Source organism: Lineus longissimus, chromosome 13 (assembly GCF_910592395.1).
Source record: "Lineus longissimus chromosome 13, tnLinLong1.2, whole genome shotgun sequence".
In the NCBI taxonomy this organism is placed as follows: domain Eukaryota; kingdom Metazoa; phylum Nemertea; class Pilidiophora; order Heteronemertea; family Lineidae; genus Lineus; species Lineus longissimus.
In genome coordinates, this window is record NC_088320.1 from 10,102,535 (window position 1) to 10,119,476 (window position 16,942).

The 16,942-nt window shown below is 41.5% G+C and overlaps 1 long non-coding RNA gene across 1 annotated transcript in view; it reads right to left on the bottom strand.

Moving 5' to 3' along the window:
• Positions 1 to 2,206: 2,206 nt before the first annotated feature.
• LOC135497896 (uncharacterized) overlaps positions 2,207 to 16,942 on the bottom strand; it is a 37,630-nt gene continuing 22,894 nt past the window's right edge. Inside the window, exons 6-10 of the long non-coding RNA XR_010448967.1 lie at positions 16,170 to 16,287; positions 12,414 to 12,531; positions 8,657 to 8,774; positions 4,902 to 5,019; positions 2,207 to 4,398 (exon numbers count right to left, since the gene is read on the bottom strand). This is a non-coding gene — a long non-coding RNA (uncharacterized LOC135497896). The remainder of the gene's footprint in view (positions 4,399 to 4,901; positions 5,020 to 8,656; positions 8,775 to 12,413; positions 12,532 to 16,169; positions 16,288 to 16,942) is intronic.

The following is a 16,942-nucleotide window of genomic DNA, read 5'->3' on the forward strand; positions in this document are numbered from 1 at the left end:
AAGTACTGGACGCCATGTTTGTTTTAGCTGCCGTTCCTTGGGTTTAAAGAAAAAGCGGAATCGGGATCTGGCATCAGGAAGTTTGCGCGAGCGCCACTCAACGTCTGTTTTTTTATACGACCGCGTTCGCCGACGTCCTCTTTCACAAAAACATGTGAGGGAAGTTTGCGCGAGCGCCACCCAACGTCTGTTTTTTTATACGACCGCGTTCGCCGACGTCCTTTTTCACAAAAACATGTGAGGGAAGTTTGCGCGAGCGCCACCCAACGTCTGTTTTGATATACGACCGCGTTCGCCGACGTCCTCTTTCACAAAAACATGCAAGACAAGTTTGCGCGAGCGACGACCGCTTACAAAAACATGTACAGATTTTTTGCGGTTTTCACGGCCCATAGTATCATGGATTCATGTGTATACCAACACCGTTGTTGTGTTGACACACTGACTGACTCTGACTGTGTACATTTCTACAGCGACGAAAAACGATCACAAAAATGGTTCTTCTTTTTAAGCACTCGTGACAGGTTTACAAAAATTAAAGCAAGTGTTTTTTGTAGTTCCCCAAAAATGGCCAATTTTTTTCTTTATAATTTGCAAATCTCTAACCTGGAAATTGAGTTGGGTCCTGAAATTAGATTCAAGAAAAACCAAACTTTGAAGAAATCCGCCCAATAGTTTTTGCACAGCGACCTAAAAGGGCATGCAGTGACATTTAAGTTTATGAATCCGACTATACTACTTAGGCCTATATAAAAGCACTGATGACAGCTGCAGCAGTGCTACATTTTCATCATTATCATCATCTACTTTAGTCAACCAGCTCAGATGACCTTTCTTGGGGCAGTGATCGGTAACGGTGAACTCCTCCGACCCAACAGGCAAATGTTTACATTCATGTCTCAGCTCCGTGTATCATGGATTCATGTGAATACCAACACCGTTGTTGTGTTGACACACTGACTGACTCTGACTGTGTACATTTCTACAGCGACGAAAAACGATCACAAAAATGGTTCTTTTTAAGCACTCGTGACAGGTTTACAAAAATTAAAGCAAGTGTTTTTAGTAGAGGTTTACCTAATGAATAGCGTCTGGGTGATTATAAACCATTAACTTGTGTTTAAAAGCCCACATTGTAACGAAAGGTTCCGGCTTGACGCTAATCTCCACTGACGGCAGCTGCCATTTTGCCATACTCTCGAAACTTTGGGATCGTCAAATGCAATGGAAATCACATAATTTCTGACACACACTGCTACAATTCATCATTTTATTGTTCTTTCACAGTATTATTACGCCACCCCGATTCGCAAGGCAGCTTGTACCAACTGGCTCTGCATTGACTATCCCCATTCCAAGCCGAAGAACAGTGTGACAAGTTTCTCATTTTACCTTCCAATCACAGTCAAAATTTTCTAAAACAACCGGCAATGAGGACAAACTAATCATCTCAAACCAATCACAAGAATGTAATCAACACATACGACCTCATCCGCAGAGCGTATGATTAAGTTTTAGCATTTATTCAAGGTGATTTAATTCCTTCTTCGTCTCGCTTCAAATTCATAAAATGGCTGTCTTCCATACTTGTAGTATGCAGATCTAGTGGCGCAGTACAACACTGCGCATATGGGATACCCCGACGGATTGCCTCGAACCGCGAAATTCAAAACTGCTGGCAATGTGCCAACTGACATTTTTGCACAATACCGCCACCTAGTGATATGAAAAGAAATTAATCTATTTAATATCGAAACCTCTATATCAGGCCGACCTCTAAAACTTCATTTCAAACTTCAATCTGCTGGAATAAAGAAAATGGGCTTTTTTAACCTTGACCTACTTATACCTGAATAGTAGGTCACACTGACCTAAATCTGTGTCAACATGTAGAGATGCCCAATAGGTGTCTACATATCAAATTTGGAGAGTCTATGACCAATAGCAAAAAAACGTGCCATGATCAAAGAAATTTTAGAGTTCGACCTCTGTGACCTTGAAATGAAGGTCAAATCAATAACCCGTGTGATATGTGATGTACCTTTATTAGATACACCCACCATAAAATTTTCATCGCTCTAGCTTTAACCATAAGCTTCAAACTGACAAAAAAAGGTTTTCAAAGAGCGCCCCCTATATGGCAGACCAGCAGTCAAATTGCGCTGATTTTCATTCTGAAGGAAGGTCTTGCCTTGGGGTACCCACACACCAAGTATGAACTTTCTGGGTCAAGCGGTTAAGAAACGTGCCACACAGGATACGGACGACGACGGACACAGGGCTATCGTATAGACTCCCCTAACGGTGAGCCAAAAACGGCAAGCAGCATAAGAAAGAGTGAATTAGCAAGTTTAAGATGATGAACGTTTTATTGCAATTCAAAGAATTAGCCTGGAATAGTAATTTTTTCACAGCGATTTGAAAATTGTTGATTTATGAACATTCCCATGCTAAAACAGGTCAGATAAGGGATTAGGCCTGTGATTCGGGTACCTACTAGCACCCGATCTATTCTCACGCCCAGCTGATTCCAGCCGATTAGGGTTTTATACAGAATCCACGGGGGTCACCCACGGACTACAGACGGCACTACTGCAGGATCCCGTACAAAATGACCATCACTTCCAAAATGTTCTATAGCTAACCCTAACCAAAACCTCTCTTTGAAGCATTTGTCAGGGATTCTGCAATCAAGCCCTACAGACCCTCGAAATGATCAAAACAAACACGTTTTGAAACATGTGCCAACTTTAGGCCCAAAGTACAAGAGATTCCAAAAAGTCACAGCTTTGAAAATGACACCAAAAGATGCTACAGATATTTATGAATTTGAAATAAATCATGCCTTTGAAATAACTTTTACACCAACATTTACCTGATTTAAAACACTTTGCAAAGTTCGTCACTGACAATCCAAAACAATGTGGAGGTCTGACGTCATCCAACACGGAGGACAGCTTTCAGAAAGTCGCAAATCGCAACCTAAGAAATGGTGAAATACAAGCGTTCACCAACTTAACAACTTACCAGGAGGCTCTAAATCAATAGATCCCCCAAGGACAAATGTATCCCTAAAGCTTGACAGTCTAACTTGGCGCAGTTTTGATGAAAATAGACTTCCAACACGAAAATTTGCTCCAGTAAAAATGGTCCGGTTGTATACAAAATCCCGACCTGGAAAACAGGTACTTGCTGCACAGCGGGTGCATGTAAAATACGGACCCAGGAGTTGTCCTAGATGGAACGAAGAGGTGAAAGACAAATTTTGTTACACTAGTATTAACCCCTTCTATCAGGATTACAGGTCTTTTTATCACCCTGTATAGTAGATGGCATACATGTAGTGTCCTTCTCGAAATTTCCCTTTTGAGACAGAAATCATGACATTCTTCACCAATGACATCAGACCAACAACATCAAATACCAAAAGCATTAATCAAGGAGGATACCGCGGTGACGTCACATCACGTGATCCCGACCCATATTAGTGATCGCTATGGCCAATCAGATTCAGTCTACTGACAGCACCAGCACTGAACACAACCTCCATGTCTCACTGTCTGGTGCGCTCCTGTACACAAAAACACCAATAGACATGAAATATTGCAATACCTAGTATGGATTCTTCCTGTGTAAAATAAAATTTACAGAGCAGATTAACTTCCACGAATAAAAAAGACGTTTGACGTGGCCAAAGTGCGGAAATAATGTCTCCGCTAAAATACACTACGAAATACACTAGGCAATGCACTACGCAATATACAGTAGAGATGCAGTTGAGTTTGTTATTGTTTTGACTTAGAAGCCCGCCCATATCATAATATATTCATGTATTCATGAAGTATGACTCATTTCTGTCCCATACAACTCTAAGAACAGTCAGTTTCTCCTTAAATCATCACCGAAACCGCGATATCCGCAGGAAGATTTCGTTCTAGTGTCCGAAAATGCATGATCTTACAGGGGCGCTAACTCGACAAATAGAGGGGATCTATGGGGATCTATGCGAGTTTTAGGTATTACAGGTCTCGAACTTGTAAAATCTGTAAACATGCCTCCAAATCCCATTATGATAATGAAGAGATTGCCCCATATCTGGGAGACTGTTTTGAAACCATCGCTAATTTTGGAAGATCGGTGCCCGGCTATTTGGTTTAAAAAACCCTATTTTCCCCATCAAAACAGCACTTTTCATTATTCAAATGATAGCTTATTGTCTGAAGACTTATTTCATAGCAGAAAAGTACTAATAACTCTGATTTGATGCGAAAAATCTAACTTTTTTGATGACTTGATTTTCCCTTGGCCGTGGATCGGAGACAAGACCACAATTGATTTTCCAAGCCATTTCCAGTTATTTAAAATGCCTGCCATTAAAGAATGCGTGGAGCTGTGAAACTGAAATTCGGATATGATATACGGGTTAGTCTTGCGAGTAACTGGTGCGATGGAAATTGGTGATTGACCACGGAAATTTTTTTTAAAATTGACAAGTTTGACACAAGTGGACATTTTTACCCATTTCGGCCATTTTCACTCCAAATTTGAACCACCCCCCCTATGGCCAGGTTGTCAAAATTCAAAATTATTTTTTTTACCAAACAATTTATTTATATCTGTAGACTTGCCACAGCAAATATTTTTTCAATACCTCTCCAAATATGTACTTGAGAGTAAAAAACATGCACTCGTCTAATAGATAGGCCTGGACCCTCCAACCTATGAATATTCATTAGTGGTCTTGTCTCAATGAAGAGGGATAATCTTGAGATATCAATGAAATATGCCTTTTCCCAAGCATTTGAGATGTCTTGACTAACATAACCAAGTTTCATCAAAAATGAACTTGATTTGAGCGAGCTATTAACGTTTTAAAATTTTGTCCGATACGGACAACCTACCTTATATTTCGTCTTCAAATTGTTTACAGACTGTCTTCAAGTTAAGCTCATTAACTCGTAGAATTCTTAATCGAATGGTACCGAATCTTCGACAAATCACCAGTGGTCTACAGTCAATCTGAAATAGGAATTTGAAACAATTTTAATTCATGAGAAATATTCAAAAATTTCAATTTTTTGGAAAAAAGTTGTCTTTTTAAAGGATGTTCCAAGGTTGTGACAGTGGTATCATGCTGAAAATGTCAAAATTTCAAATCGAACAATATTAACTTTGTCTGAAATTTGAAAAACAACAAATATATGATGCATTATAAGCATGGAAAGCTTGTTAGTAAGGTGTGAAATGAGAAAAAGATTAACCCATATGTTATCTCCCTGTCTGTCACATCCAAGTCTGACACTTCCACAACAGCAACCATTGTCATCGCTATTGTCCTATCAACATCGACCCTTTTGTAATCTCTTGTCCTTTCTTGTGTATTTTCAGTCTGTTGAAGGAAGCATCCCGAAATAGACATCTCCTAGGAGTACGATTTTAAGCGAAGAAAGACAAGTATACGAAAAGACAAGACAAGATGAGGACAAAGGCGAGGAGATTGATAGGAAAACGGGGTTCTCCGAGGCGTGCTAGGGCATCGAATGCAGCAATGAGAACAATGTTCAAGAGCGGACACGTGCGGAGTGGAGGTGTCGAGGTGGTGAGCGACGACGAACGAGAAGTAGGCCTACAACCCACATGGAGACGACTCACGCCCCAGGAGTACGGACAGGTCACAACGATGGGACACGACGGCAAAAGACACATACCGGATATTAATAACCGTACTGCCAAGAATGTCAACTTACTACGGCTGAACATGAAAGAAGACACTGATGATGAGATGGAGATACCAGATGAGACCATGGAGCATGATCACGAGAGTTTCGTTGTTCAGACAACCAAACTGATGGATGTGCTCAACGACGTTAACAGGGCCCATAGCGAATATCACGTGAACTGTCAGCCGATATTCAAATATGGAGAGGTACGTAAGCAGGGGGTGTGTTGTTCAGTCACTGTGGTGTGTAAAAACTGTGGTTTTTATTCGAAATTGTATAAACTTTTTGAGGACATAGACACTGGCAAGCGCGGACGAAAAGCCGCTCTTCCAAATGTTGCATTACAGATTGCGTTGCAGGACACAATGATTGGCAACGAGAGTATGAGTTACATACTGAGCATGATGGGAATCCCGCCCCCCTGTAGGAGTATCATGCAAAAGCAGGCAAATAAGGTTGGTGATGAAACAGTTAAAATGAATGTGGCCGATATGGCAGACATACGCGAGAACTTGAAAAGGATACTGCGCCTAAGAAATCAGGACGACACAGGAATCAATGTCCAAGCTGATGGACGCTATAATAGTTTACACCTCACTTCGAGGAACAAGATGGGCCGTTGTGCGAGCACAATGACTGGATTATGTGTTGAAAATGTGACAGATGAACACAAAATCATTGACATTGAGGTTAAAACAAAACTCTGCTGGATAGGGGCTGCAATGCGGGCGAAAGGTTTTGAAGTTAAATGTGGTGCCACTGGCACAAACGTTGACGAACGACACTCGAAGTGCACGGCTAACTTTCCTGAAGCAGATGCATTCAGAGAATATGATCTTGGGGTTGCATTTGCCGAGACTTTTGAGAAACAGGGCCTACATGTAGAACATTTGACTACAGATGGTGATTCCAGTTCATTCAAAGGGTTAACTGATGCAACAAAAAAGCTCTTCGGCGGCTTGTTCACGGTGAAGCATCAACTTGACTCTATACATTTGCATCAAGCCCAGACGCGTGCAGGACATAGAGCTGAATTCAGTAAAGGTATGTTCCCGGGACGTACTGCTGAGGAGAGAACACTGTTAAAAACAACGTTTCTGAATGATCTTAGGGTAAGGTCATCCAAGATTTTGCAATCTCTATTCAAGCGCTGCAACGGTGATCTTGACAGGATCATGGGATACCTGTATGACACTGTTGCCTGTGTTGTGAACTGCTATGGTGGTGACTGCACTGGTTGTCGACAGAACGAATTCTCACTGTGCTCAGGCACAACTGGTTCTTGGTGGCACAAATCAACACGATGGTCATCTTACGGTGAGATTCCCAAGTTTAAAATGACAGTGATTGACAAGAACTTGGTACATCTCGTTTTGGAGGTATGCCTTAGTAAAGGAGCGTTGCAACAGCTGAGTCTTGGCGTGACAACCCAGGGGGTCGAGTCCAAGAATCGAGGTCTGTCGGCCAGCGATCCTAAGATTGTGACCAGGAGCAGGAACTCAACCCCTCGTATCCATTCAGCAGCCCACAGAATGAACCATAACATAGCCGAGAGCGGGCGACGGAAACTAAAGTGGTTCAACATCGAAGTCGATACTTGTTGCCGCCCAATGAAAGCACTGGACAGAATTGCAATGAACAGGCAGTACACAGTCAGGTACCAACGGAGTGCTAGACACCAGAAGTTAGCTGGTGTTTTGAAAAACATCAGGGCAACAGATTACTTCACCAAAAAGAAAAACAAAACCAGGGGTGGTGACTACAAGAAACATGTGATGATAACAATGCCGGACTTGCGAAGGAAGGCTGTCAAGAAGGCTGTTGCACGACGAGACAGACCGCCTGTACCAGAGTGGAAATGTCTCGACCCAAACAGCAGAAACTATGACCACTCCTACTTTCGGCGATCCTTCAAGATCCAACCAGCCACCAAGACATCCAAGAGGTTGCCATCGCGGTAAGAAAACTTTCAAATGTCAATTCAATATAATGATATTTTCTTTCAACTTCAACATATAGCTTACCAGGAAAAATGCATTTAGGGCGGTTGCCATGGCCTGCACAGACTTTCTTGGCATTGCACCTTTTTCTACTTTGATTGACCCTTCCTCTTTCTATTGTCAAGTGCTCGACTTTCACGCACAGAGGATTATGACAAAGATGACTTATATGATAACCTGCGCCAGTTTTGAATTTCAATTCATCATGGTCACACAAAAACATTGCCCGGTGTGCCGTCATTGTGACCGGCTTATCTAAAAAACTTACTTTAACAAACCCGTATGTTACCCCCCTCTTTTTTTGTTTAGCCCCCTCCCAATTCAAACAAAAACCATTACTTTTATTCTTTGCTAATATTCTTGCTCGTAATTCAGATACTTTTCTCTTTAATTCACCTGCTGAAATAAAAAAATTAGTGAAAGCTTGGTACCCTGCCACCCAACGTGCTCTGTGCCCGACACCTCCCAAAATGAAAATAACATGCAAAACAATCAACACTTTCATTACTATTCACAATTGATGATTGTTATGAAACATATCTAGCCCAAAAAAGTAGAAAAATTTGAAATTATTTGAAATTTTTTGAAAATTTCAATTTTTGGCATTTTCACTTAAAAGCCCTGTAGGCCAGGGGGGGTTAAATTTGAGAATTTTCTTTTTTTCCACATTTTCCAATTTCAATGATATGTCCACACATTCTCAACACATTTCAGCCAATTCAAACGGTTTTTGTGGATTTCAGAGCTCATTTACTATTTTTGACCTGTAACCCAAAACCCTCTAATGAAGAGGGATAATCTTGAGATATCAATGAAATATGCCTTTTCCCAAGCATTTGAGATGTCTTGACTAACATAACCAAGTTTCATCAAAAATGAACTTGATTTGAGCGAGCTATTAACGTTTTAAAATTTTGTCCGATACGGACAACCTACCTTATATTTCGTCTTCAAATTGTTTACAGACTGTCTTCAAGTTAAGCTCATTAACTCGTAGAATTCTTAATCGAATGGTACCGAATCTTCGACAAATCACCAGTGGTCTACAGTCAATCTGAAATAGGAATTTGAAACAATTTTAATTCATGACAAATATTCAAAAATTTCAATTTTTTGGAAAAAAGTTGTCTTTTTAAAGGATGTTCCAAGGTTGTGACAGTGGTATCATGCTGAAAATGTCAAAATTTCAAATCGAACAATATTAACTTTGTCTGAAATTTGAAAAACAACAAATATATGATGCATTATAAGCATGGAAAGCTTGTTAGTAAGGTGTGAAATGACAAAAAGATTAACCCATATGTTATCTCCCTGTCTGTCACATCCAAGTCTGACACTTCCACAACAGCAACCATTGTCATCGCTATTGTCCTATCAACATCGACCCTTTTGTAATCTCTTGTCCTTTCTTGTGTATTTTCAGTCTGTTGAAGGAAGCATCCCGAAATAGACATCTCCTAGGAGTACGATTTTAAGCGAAGAAAGACAAGTATACGAAAAGACAAGACAAGATGAGGACAAAGGCGAGGAGATTGATAGGAAAACGGGGTTCTCCGAGGCGTGCTAGGGCATCGAATGCAGCAATGAGAACAATGTTCAAGAGCGGACACGTGCGGAGTGGAGGTGTCGAGGTGGTGAGCGACGACGAACGAGAAGTAGGCCTACAACCCACATGGAGACGACTCACGCCCCAGGAGTACGGACAGGTCACAACGATGGGACACGACGGCAAAAGACACATACCGGATATTAATAACCGTACTGCCAAGAATGTCAACTTACTACGGCTGAACATGAAAGAAGACACTGATGATGAGATGGAGATACCAGATGAGACCATGGAGCATGATCACGAGAGTTTCGTTGTTCAGACAACCAAACTGATAGATGTGCTCAACGACGTTAACAGGGCCCATAGCGAATATCACGTGAACTGTCAGCCGATATTCAAATATGGAGAGGTACGTAAGCAGGGGGTGTGTTGTTCAGTCACTGTGGTGTGTAAAAACTGTGGTTTTTATTTGAAATTGTATAAACTTTTTGAGGACATAGACACTGGCAAGCGCGGACGAAAAGCCGCTCTTCCAAATGTTGCATTACAGATTGCGTTGCAGGACACAATGATTGGCAACGAGAGTATGAGTTACATACTGAGCATGATGGGAATCCCGCCCCCCTGTAGGAGTATCATGCAAAAGCAGGCAAATAAGGTTGGTGATGAAACAGTTAAAATGAATGTGGCCGATATGGCAGACATACGCGAGAACTTGAAAAGGATACTGCGCCTAAGAAATCAGGACGACACAGGAATCAATGTCCAAGCTGATGGACGCTATAATAGTTTACACCTCACTTCGAGGAACAAGATGGGCCGTTGTGCGAGCACAATGACTGGATTATGTGTTGAAAATGTGACAGATGAACACAAAATCATTGACATTGAGGTTAAAACAAAACTCTGCTGGATAGGGGCTGCAATGCGGGCGAAAGGTTTTGAAGTTAAATGTGGTGCCACTGGCACAAACGTTGACGAACGACACTCGAAGTGCACGGCTAACTTTCCTGAAGCAGATGCATTCAGAGAATATGATCTTGGGGTTGCATTTGCCGAGACTTTTGAGAAACAGGGCCTACATGTAGAACATTTGACTACAGATGGTGATTCCAGTTCATTCAAAGGGTTAACTGATGCAACAAAAAAGCTCTTCGGCGGCTTGTTCACGGTGAAGCATCAACTTGACTCTATACATTTGCATCAAGCCCAGACGCGTGCGGGACATAGAGCTGAATTCAGTAAAGGTATGTTCCCGGGACGTACTGCTGAGGAGAGAACACTGTTAAAAACAACGTTTCTGAATGATCTTAGGGTAAGGTCATCCAAGATTTTGCAATCTCTATTCAAGCGCTGCAACGGTGATCTTGACAGGATCATGGGATACCTGTATGACACTGTTGCCTGTGTTGTGAACTGCTATGGTGGTGACTGCACTGGTTGTCGACAGAACGAATTCTCACTGTGCTCAGGCACAACTGGTTCTTGGTGGCACAAATCAACACGATGGTCATCTTACGGTGAGATTCCCAAGTTTAAAATGACAGTGATTGACAAGAACTTGGTACATCTCGTTTTGGAGGTATGCCTTAGTAAAGGAGCGTTGCAACAGCTGAGTCTTGGCGTGACAACCCAGGGGGTCGAGTCCAAGAATCGAGGTCTGTCGGCCAGCGATCCTAAGATTGTGACCAGGAGCAGGAACTCAACCCCTCGTATCCATTCAGCAGCCCACAGAATGAACCATAACATAGCCGAGAGCGGGCGACGGAAACTAAAGTGGTTCAACATCGAAGTCGATACTTGTTGCCGCCCAATGAAAGCACTGGACAGAATTGCAATGAACAGGCAGTACACAGTCAGGTACCAACGGAGTGCTAGACACCAGAAGTTAGCTGGTGTTTTGAAAAACATCAGGGCAACAGATTACTTCACCAAAAAGAAAAACAAAACCAGGGGTGGTGACTACAAGAAACATGTGATGATAACAATGCCGGACTTGCGAAGGAAGGCTGTCAAGAAGGCTGTTGCACGACGAGACAGACCGCCTGTACCAGAGTGGAAATGTCTCGACCCAAACAGCAGAAACTATGACCACTCCTACTTTCGGCGATCCTTCAAGATCCAACCAGCCACCAAGACATCCAAGAGGTTGCCATCGCGGTAAGAAAACTTTCAAATGTCAATTCAATATAATGATATTTTCTTTCAACTTCAACATATAGCTTACCAGGAAAAATGCATTTAGGGCGGTTGCCATGGCCTGCACAGACTTTCTTGGCATTGCACCTTTTTCTACTTTGATTGACCCTTCCTCTTTCTATTGTCAAGTGCTCGACTTTCACGCACAGAGGATTATGACAAAGATGACTTATATGATAACCTGCGCCAGTTTTGAATTTCAATTCATCATGGTCACACAAAAACATTGCCCGGTGTGCCGTCATTGTGACCGGCTTATCTAAAAAACTTACTTTAACAAACCCGTATGTTACCCCCCTCTTTTTTTGTTTAGCCCCCTCCCAATTCAAACAAAAACCATTACTTTTATTCTTTGCTAATATTCTTGCTCGTAATTCAGATACTTTTCTCTTTAATTCACCTGCTGAAATAAAAAAATTAGTGAAAGCTTGGTACCCTGCCACCCAACGTGCTCTGTGCCCGACACCTCCCAAAATGAAAATAACATGCAAAACAATCAACACTTTCATTACTATTCACAATTGATGATTGTTATGAAACATATCTAGCCCAAAAAAGTAGAAAAATTTGAAATTATTTGAAATTTTTTGAAAATTTCAATTTTTGGCATTTTCACTTAAAAGCCCTGTAGGCCAGGGGGGGGGTTAAATTTGAGAATTTTCTTTTTTTCCACATTTTCCAATTTCAATGATATGTCCACACATTCTCAACACATTTCAGCCAATTCAAACGGTTTTTGTGGATTTCAGAGCTCATTTACTATTTTTGACCTGTAACCCAAAACCCTCTAATGAAGAGGGATAATCTTGAGATATCAATGAAATATGCCTTTTCCCAAGCATTTGAGATGTCTTGACTAACATAACCAAGTTTCATCAAAAATGAACTTGATTTGAGCGAGCTATTAACGTTTTAAAATTTTGTCCGATACGGACAACCTACCTTATATTTCGTCTTCAAATTGTTTACAGACTGTCTTCAAGTTAAGCTCATTAACTCGTAGAATTCTTAATCGAATGGTACCGAATCTTCGACAAATCACCAGTGGTCTACAGTCAATCTGAAATAGGAATTTGAAACAATTTTAATTCATGACAAATATTCAAAAATTTCAATTTTTTGGAAAAAAGTTGTCTTTTTAAAGGATGTTCCAAGGTTGTGACAGTGGTATCATGCTGAAAATGTCAAAATTTCAAATCGAACAATATTAACTTTGTCTGAAATTTGAAAAACAACAAATATATGATGCATTATAAGCATGGAAAGCTTGTTAGTAAGGTGTGAAATGAGAAAAAGATTAACCCATATGTTATCTCCCTGTCTGTCACATCCAAGTCTGACACTTCCACAACAGCAACCATTGTCATCGCTATTGTCCTATCAACATCGACCCTTTTGTAATCTCTTGTCCTTTCTTGTGTATTTTCAGTCTGTTGAAGGAAGCATCCCGAAATAGACATCTCCTAGGAGTACGATTTTAAGCGAAGAAAGACAAGTATACGAAAAGACAAGACAAGATGAGGACAAAGGCGAGGAGATTGATAGGAAAACGGGGTTCTCCGAGGCGTGCTAGGGCATCGAATGCAGCAATGAGAACAATGTTCAAGAGCGGACACGTGCGGAGTGGAGGTGTCGAGGTGGTGAGCGACGACGAACGAGAAGTAGGCCTACAACCCACATGGAGACGACTCACGCCCCAGGAGTACGGACAGGTCACAACGATGGGACACGACGGCAAAAGACACATACCGGATATTAATAACCGTACTGCCAAGAATGTCAACTTACTACGGCTGAACATGAAAGAAGACACTGATGATGAGATGGAGATACCAGATGAGACCATGGAGCATGATCACGAGAGTTTCGTTGTTCAGACAACCAAACTGATAGATGTGCTCAACGACGTTAACAGGGCCCATAGCGAATATCACGTGAACTGTCAGCCGATATTCAAATATGGAGAGGTACGTAAGCAGGGGGTGTGTTGTTCAGTCACTGTGGTGTGTAAAAACTGTGGTTTTTATTTGAAATTGTATAAACTTTTTGAGGACATAGACACTGGCAAGCGCGGACGAAAAGCCGCTCTTCCAAATGTTGCATTACAGATTGCGTTGCAGGACACAATGATTGGCAACGAGAGTATGAGTTACATACTGAGCATGATGGGAATCCCGCCCCCCTGTAGGAGTATCATGCAAAAGCAGGCAAATAAGGTTGGTGATGAAACAGTTAAAATGAATGTGGCCGATATGGCAGACATACGCGAGAACTTGAAAAGGATACTGCGCCTAAGAAATCAGGACGACACAGGAATCAATGTCCAAGCTGATGGACGCTATAATAGTTTACACCTCACTTCGAGGAACAAGATGGGCCGTTGTGCGAGCACAATGACTGGATTATGTGTTGAAAATGTGACAGATGAACACAAAATCATTGACATTGAGGTTAAAACAAAACTCTGCTGGATAGGGGCTGCAATGCGGGCGAAAGGTTTTGAAGTTAAATGTGGTGCCACTGGCACAAACGTTGACGAACGACACTCGAAGTGCACGGCTAACTTTCCTGAAGCAGATGCATTCAGAGAATATGATCTTGGGGTTGCATTTGCCGAGACTTTTGAGAAACAGGGCCTACATGTAGAACATTTGACTACAGATGGTGATTCCAGTTCATTCAAAGGGTTAACTGATGCAACAAAAAAGCTCTTCGGCGGCTTGTTCACGGTGAAGCATCAACTTGACTCTATACATTTGCATCAAGCCCAGACGCGTGCAGGACATAGAGCTGAATTCAGTAAAGGTATGTTCCCGGGACGTACTGCTGAGGAGAGAACACTGTTAAAAACAACGTTTCTGAATGATCTTAGGGTAAGGTCATCCAAGATTTTGCAATCTCTATTCAAGCGCTGCAACGGTGATCTTGACAGGATCATGGGATACCTGTATGACACTGTTGCCTGTGTTGTGAACTGCTATGGTGGTGACTGCACTGGTTGTCGACAGAACGAATTCTCACTGTGCTCAGGCACAACTGGTTCTTGGTGGCACAAATCAACACGATGGTCATCTTACGGTGAGATTCCCAAGTTTAAAATGACAGTGATTGACAAGAACTTGGTACATCTCGTTTTGGAGGTATGCCTTAGTAAAGGAGCGTTGCAACAGCTGAGTCTTGGCGTGACAACCCAGGGGGTCGAGTCCAAGAATCGAGGTCTGTCGGCCAGCGATCCTAAGATTGTGACCAGGAGCAGGAACTCAACCCCTCGTATCCATTCAGCAGCCCACAGAATGAACCATAACATAGCCGAGAGCGGGCGACGGAAACTAAAGTGGTTCAACATCGAAGTCGATACTTGTTGCCGCCCAATGAAAGCACTGGACAGAATTGCAATGAACAGGCAGTACACAGTCAGGTACCAACGGAGTGCTAGACACCAGAAGTTAGCTGGTGTTTTGAAAAACATCAGGGCAACAGATTACTTCACCAAAAAGAAAAACAAAACCAGGGGTGGTGACTACAAGAAACATGTGATGATAACAATGCCGGACTTGCGAAGGAAGGCTGTCAAGAAGGCTGTTGCACGACGAGACAGACCGCCTGTACCAGAGTGGAAATGTCTCGACCCAAACAGCAGAAACTATGACCACTCCTACTTTCGGCGATCCTTCAAGATCCAACCAGCCACCAAGACATCCAAGAGGTTGCCATCGCGGTAAGAAAACTTTCAAATGTCAATTCAATATAATGATATTTTCTTTCAACTTCAACATATAGCTTACCAGGAAAAATGCATTTAGGGCGGTTGCCATGGCCTGCACAGACTTTCTTGGCATTGCACCTTTTTCTACTTTGATTGACCCTTCCTCTTTCTATTGTCAAGTGCTCGACTTTCACGCACAGAGGATTATGACAAAGATGACTTATATGATAACCTGCGCCAGTTTTGAATTTCAATTCATCATGGTCACACAAAAACATTGCCCGGTGTGCCGTCATTGTGACCGGCTTATCTAAAAAACTTACTTTAACAAACCCGTATGTTACCCCCCTCTTTTTTTGTTTAGCCCCCTCCCAATTCAAACAAAAACCATTACTTTTAGTCTTTGCTAATATTCTTGCTCGTAATTCAGATACTTTTCTCTTTAATTCACCTGCTGAAATAAAAAAATTAGTGAAAGCTTGGTACCCTGCCACCCAACGTGCTCTGTGCCCGACACCTCCCAAAATGAAAATAACATGCAAAACAATCAACACTTTCATTACTATTCACAATTGATGATTGTTATGAAACATATCTAGCCCAAAAAAGTAGAAAAATTTGAAATTATTTGAAATTTTTTGAAAATTTCAATTTTTGGCATTTTCACTTAAAAGCCCTGTAGGCCAGGGGGGGGTTAAATTTGAGAATTTTCTTTTTTTCCACATTTTCCAATTTCAATGATATGTCCACACATTCTCAACACATTTCAGCCAATTCAAACGGTTTTTGTGGATTTCAGAGCTCATTTACTATTTTTGACCTGTAACCCAAAACCCTCTAATGAAGAGGGATAATCTTGAGATATCAATGAAATATGCCTTTTCCCAAGCATTTGAGATGTCTTGACTAACATAACCAAGTTTCATCAAAAATGAACTTGATTTGAGCGAGCTATTAACGTTTTAAAATTTTGTCCGATACGGACAACCTACCTTATATTTCGTCTTCAAATTGTTTACAGACTGTCTTCAAGTTAAGCTCATTAACTCGTAGAATTCTTAATCGAATGGTACCGAATCTTCGACAAATCACCAGTGGTCTACAGTCAATCTGAAATAGGAATTTGAAACAATTTTAATTCATGACAAATATTCAAAAATTTCAATTTTTTGGAAAAAAGTTGTCTTTTTAAAGGATGTTCCAAGGTTGTGACAGTGGTATCATGCTGAAAATGTCAAAATTTCAAATCGAACAATATTAACTTTGTCTGAAATTTGAAAAACAACAAATATATGATGCATTATAAGCATGGAAAGCTTGTTAGTAAGGTGTGAAATGAGAAAAAGATTAACCCATATGTTATCTCCCTGTCTGTCACATCCAAGTCTGACACTTCCACAACAGCAACCATTGTCATCGCTATTGTCCTATCAACATCGACCCTTTTGTAATCTCTTGTCCTTTCTTGTGTATTTTCAGTCTGTTGAAGGAAGCATCCCGAAATAGACATCTCCTAGGAGTACGATTTTAAGCGAAGAAAGACAAGTATACGAAAAGACAAGACAAGATGAGGACAAAGGCGAGGAGATTGATAGGAAAACGGGGTTCTCCGAGGCGTGCTAGGGCATCGAATGCAGCAATGAGAACAATGTTCAAGAGCGGACACGTGCGGAGTGGAGGTGTCGAGGTGGTGAGCGACGACGAACGAGAAGTAGGCCTACAACCCACATGGAGACGACTCACGCCCCAGGAGTACGGACAGGTC